Raw genomic sequence first — 5882 nt, forward strand, 5'->3', positions numbered from 1 at the left:
TTAGTCCCAGAGATCAGGAGCCATGTAACCTCGGCTAACCTCCCTACTATACAGCCTGTGGTTCGTCTTGCCCACAAACTCACCAACCAGGCCGTGGAGGAGGGCAGGTTGCCCAAAAGGATCAGTGCTGCGGAGGGAAGTTCTAGTGATGGTAAACGAAAATGGGATGGAAATCAGGGCAAGGATGCTAACCCTACTCAAGCCCCAGCTCAGCAAAGGAAAACTGACAACAACAAAGGCACTCAGCAACAGGGTGGCTACCGGGGAAGCTACTCTAAGTGCAACAAGTGTAACAGGCACCACAATGGGGCATGCAACAAGGGTCAGTGTCAGCGATGCCACAAGATGGGGCACGAAGCCAAGGATTGTAGGAGTCAGTTCCCAGCAAGGCAGAATCAGCAACAACCCCAAGATGACACAGGACCGTCAGAACCGGTTCAGGACCGTCAGAACCGGAGAACCGAACCAGAACCGCTAGATCCAAACCGTATTTTTGGATATAGGGTCCGGTTCCGGTTCTTAAATTTGGGTAAAAACGGTTCCCGGTTCGGTTCCAGTTAAAACCACGGTTCCGGTTAAAGAACCACTAGAACCAGTTGGGATTATAAATATTTAAAACCCTATTTTATTAATGGGTTTTTCAACATCATACGACAATCCTAATTCTTATTCCCTCTTCTTATATTCATTCCACGATCTCATCTTTCATCTTCTAATTCTTCTCCATCTCTCAACCCTAACCCTAATTGTTATCATACAAGTTCATCTCCATATAGTTTTCTATATGTGAAAATAAAAATTTAACAAAAATAATCAAATCAATGTTGATCGAATTGTAAATGTGTATATAAATAGTGTATCGCTTGTTTTAATTGTCAACAAGATGGTTGTAATAGTTTTATTTAGAGATTGTTTATGGCTTGAAATTTTTTATTGTTGCTTTGCTACTTTTATTTTCGTTGGTTTGAACTTTGAATATTGTAACTCTTAGTTAATGTTTTAAATGGTTTGATTCGTTTCTATTGAATTGTTAATTTTAGGATTTAATTGTCAAACGGTTCCTGCGAGAACCGTTTACACGAGAACCGTTTAACCGGTTCGGAACCGAACCGGAACCGTTATAATACGGTTCGGTTCCGGTTCTTAAATTTAGCAATTAACGGTTCCGGTTTGGTTCCGGTTCGGTTCGGTTTGGTCCAATTCTGAACCGTTACACAGCCCTAGTTACATAGATCATAGTTCAACAGATTTCGTAGGGAAATATAACAAAATTTATGTGAGTTTTTTTTTTTATATTGGGTTGCATATTTGTTTTTCATACTTTAGTGACTCATTGCTGGATGACATTGCGAACAAGTGGAAAAAAAGTAGGGGGTCAAACAAGTGGAAAAAATAGTTTATTTGGTAATCCAAGCTGCAGTTTGGTGCATTTGGAGGGAGTGAAACATGCTAATTTTTTTTACAATAAGCGACAGAGCGTGGGAAAAGTGGTGAAGGAAATATAGGCATTGGTGCTTCTGTGGATTTGGAACAGGGTTAAACTGTTCGGGCTTACATGGGATAAATGGCGAGAGTTTGATTTACTTTGTATGGGAGTATAATATGTTTCTGTATGCTGGTGGATGTAACTTTGGGCTAATCATTTGTTAGCATGTTATTAATATAAAGATATATGTTGTTGGCCGCTAAAAAAAAGAGCTGATGCAATTTGATTCACTGGAATTGCTAACAACCTCGCTTTGCTATGTTTTTAGGCATAACAATCTACATATGAACACTTCTGGTTAAAAATCTCACACATTATTTTTGTTTGTAAATAGATAATGTTTTGTTTAGAATACAAACAATAAAATACGTATGTCATTATATCATGCCCGTCCATCGGACGGGTATAGAACTAGAATTCAAGATCAAGACTACAAGAGCTCTTCGGTTTGATGCCCTTTGTGATTTTACTCGGGAGGTAATAAGCCATGAATTATTTGGTTTGTTGTACAACTTGATTGTTAATTATGTTTACAATTTTAGATATCTCTTGATTGTTAGTTATGTTCACAATTTTCAACATCTCTGATTGTAGGAATTGGAGTTAGCAAGTTCATTGGATACTTTAAAGAACATTGCTTTGGAACCAGAGGAACAAAGGTCAGAACAGTTTTTTTCATGTGTTGAGAAAGAGTTTTTTGTGGTTTAAAAAGAATAAAAGGAAAAGTTAGATTGTTGTGACTTTTTCAAAAAGGAGAAGAAGAAAAGGAGAACCAATCCCAAACACCCCGAATATATATTATCTTTGTTTGTTACGCTGTTAGCGTAACCCGTCCACCGGACGCTGTTAGCATGCCGGTTCCGAAGAATAACCTAACCGGCACCGGAAAATGTCGTCAATTGGTATGGATTTGGTACCGAGAAAGTACTAGTTCGGTCGATTCGGTACCGGTTTCGGTTGCTATATTAATACTGTGCTCTTACCCACAAGCTGTTTTGACTATTATTTGTGGATCTGACTTTTTATTCTTATATATTCTTATCGGTTTTCTTTATTCAGTTATAAACTGGCTGTTCAATTATGGAACCAAGAAAAAGAGATTACATGTGTTCTCTTTGACGATGCTGCAATTCTTCTTCTCGGACTTACGGCTGAACAATTGATTATAAAGACCTTATCAGAGGTATATTTTTATATATTATCATGTACTAATCACGACATATATGTCCTCGGATCTTTATACTTAAATATGCCCATGTCTATATACTCATTCATGTTTTTTTTTTCCTTTTTTTCATGCTTATGTTTTCCTTTTTTGCTAATTTATAATATTTTTTCTTGGTGTTTTTATAGGGTCCTGATGATCCGTATTGGATATATGAATTTCTGATGGTAGCTTTATGTGCTCGGCATGTGATCTTTAGGATAAAGTTGATGATTACAATTTGGCACCTACTTACAGTCCACGTTTCACCGTATCAAAATACTTGGGTGACGAAATTAATAATCTTGCTAGCACTTCACTTCCTTCAACATGTCCTTCTGCTGATGTTCTTCATGAAGAAACTAGCGAGTTTTTAGCTCGGATCAATGATGATGAATGGGACATGATACACGAGTAATTATGGGGACCACGTATTTTGTCGACAGAATCTAAAACGTCGACGTCATCGGTAATTATTTTCACGTGTAGACAAACTTTCTATATATACTTTTTTTCTTTACTCTTAATGCGCGTGTAATAACTTTAGGCGATTGTTGATATGGAACATGAGGTTGATTATGACATTTCTCAGTCTGCCCAACAAACCATCCCAAAAATACACCAAATTTGTCAGATGGGGACCAGACAACTCAGCAAGAAGAAAATACGTCATCGGTAATCGTTTTTACATCTAAAAACCTTTGTGTATATACTTTATATTGCTTACATTCAAATTTGTGTAACAACTTTAGGTGGTTGATAATGTGGAACATGAGGTCGACACTGGCATTTCTAAATGTTCCCGGGTAGATGATGCTAGATGTACACCAAATTCATCAGATGTCCACAATGCAACAAGTCAGGAAGAATTGGTAGTTTTTTTTACATGTAAACAAACTTTATATCTATACTTTGTATTCCTTACTCTCATACTTAACTTTCAGGTGGTTGTTGATGTGAACCATCAGGATGCCTCAGTAGACCATGCCAAAAATACCCCAAGTTTGACAAATGAGCATCATGCATCAACTCAACAAGTCGAAAAGAGGCTATCTTTGAGGTTAAAGAGGACGATCCAAAAGCCGAAAAAATTGAGGCAGTAAACCACGTTTGATTGTTATAACACTTTTCCCCATTGTTGCCTACCATTTACTTTTGCATTAAAATGACAGTATTTCATGTTTTATCTCTCTATGAGTTTTATTTTATATTGTTTGTGGTTGTACACCGTTCATCTAGGTTTTCCTTTTATAAATTAAAAATGGTGCTTTTGTTTATAATGTTCTTTAGACTTGTGTTCACCTAATGTGGGTGTTTGGGATTGTTTATTTTGAACTGCTTTTAAGTTTTTGACTTCTTAAAGTTAAAATGTCATTTTTGTAGTGTTTGGATAATGTGTTTTGAGAATGCATTTCACTGGTTTGAAAAGAAGAAAAAGAAAAGTTCGATGGTCATAGTATTTTCAAATAGGAGATGGAAAAGCGGAAAAGGAGAAGAAAACCCAAACACCATCAATATACATTGTCTTTGTTTGTTACCTTAGCGTAACCCATGTCCAACGGACGGGTATTAAACTAGTTTAATTTGAGGGAGTTGTACCATCACAATTTGGATATGTGATAGAGGCATAGAGCCGAATTGTGATTCTTCTTTTCCCCACCTGCACGTTTTTGTGGCCCACGTGTACAACTTCATCCATAATCTTCGGTTACTTCAACCTATTCCTTTTTTGAATTTGTGATTTTAATATTGAAATCCCCCTATAAATGCATGCATAGATTGACAGTAAACGTAACCTAGAAACTTCATTTGATCAACCATGGCCAGTCTCCTTCATTCGTTTGTTGTTTTTATTTCTTTCAACTATCATCCTTTTGGTCAACCAAATTAATAGATTATTTGTATATTATAATTGATATTGTAAATATCCCTCCTAAAATAGGAGATTGTATTTGTAACTATTTATACGTATGCAAATGAATGAGAAGATCACGGTTGAATATTGGTTTCTACATGGTATCAAACCTTCATCGATCCTACCTCTAAACCCTACCCGCCGCCGCTTGTTCTTCTTCTTCTACAATCGGCTGCCCTTCCTGTTCAGCCAACTGCTTCCGTCTCAACCCCTCTGCATACTTCTCCTTCTTTTCCTTTTGCTATGGAATCCAAACTTCACCCCGCCCTCACTGTCTCCAACATAAAAACTCACGTTCCTATCATCCTGGAGAAGGACTCCACCCACTACACAACCTGGAAAACCCTATTTAAAGTCCACTATCAGATTTATGAAGTAATCGACCACTTATCCCCCAAGCAACCCGATACCAAACCGGCTGCAAATACTTCCGACGTAGCGCTGCCGCCAATGATGCTGACAAAGCCGCGGCTGAGATTCTCTGGACCAAACTGGATGCTGTGGTTCTCCAGTGGATATACGCCACCATATCGGCACCCCTTCTTCATACTATCTTACAACCAGGTCAGACCGCTAATGATGCTTGGACCTCTATTGAGAATGAATTTAATGACAACAAGACCACTCGAGCCATCTTTCTCGGCCAAGAGTTTGCAAATCTGTCCTTGGAAAATTTTTCTTCTATGTCTGACTACTGTGACCATGCTAAAAATATCGCCGAACAGTTGAAAAGTGTTGGTGCTCCTGTTACTGATCATGTGCTTGTCATCAAGATATTGACGGGACTCACGGAACAATACGATGGCATCTCCACCGTATTGCAAAACCAAGACCCGCTTCCATCATTCAATGACGTTAGATCCAAATTAAACCTGGAAGAAAACAAAAAGAAACGGCAAGCGACTCGGGCCTCACAGATTTCCGCCACTGCCTTAGCCACGACTGTCTCTTCAGCTCCGCCGCCCACACGTGACGGCTCCTCCTACTCCGCCAATGATCGTGGCAGAGGACGCAACCGAAGGGGACGGGGTCGCGGTCGCTCGGCCAATGGTCGTGGTGGTCGTGGCTCCGGCGGTTATGGTCAACTCTCTCATCAGTATCCATACATTGTGTTTCCACAAAATTGGACTCAATCTCAATGGGCAGGACTGTTACATGGGCCTTCACAGCCATGGGCCTCCTCGCAAAGTCAACCACCTTGCCCATATCCCTCCAGGCCACATAACACCTCTCAAGGAATTCTCGGTGTGCGTCCTGATCAAGCTCACTACAACGGC

At 39.2% G+C, this 5882-nt stretch overlaps 1 long non-coding RNA gene across 1 annotated transcript; it reads left to right on the forward strand.

Annotated features, from left to right (window-relative positions):
* Positions 1-2926: 2926 nt before the first annotated feature.
* Positions 2927-3687, forward strand: LOC118482035. The gene is made up of 4 exons (XR_004866933.1): positions 2927-3159; positions 3238-3365; positions 3443-3562; positions 3635-3687. It is a non-coding gene; the product is annotated as an uncharacterized LOC118482035 (long non-coding RNA).
* The last annotated feature ends 2195 nt before the right edge of the window (positions 3688-5882 follow it).

Source organism: Helianthus annuus, chromosome 9, assembly GCF_002127325.2.
Source record: "Helianthus annuus cultivar XRQ/B chromosome 9, HanXRQr2.0-SUNRISE, whole genome shotgun sequence".
Taxonomy (NCBI): Eukaryota; Viridiplantae; Streptophyta; class Magnoliopsida; order Asterales; family Asteraceae; genus Helianthus; species Helianthus annuus.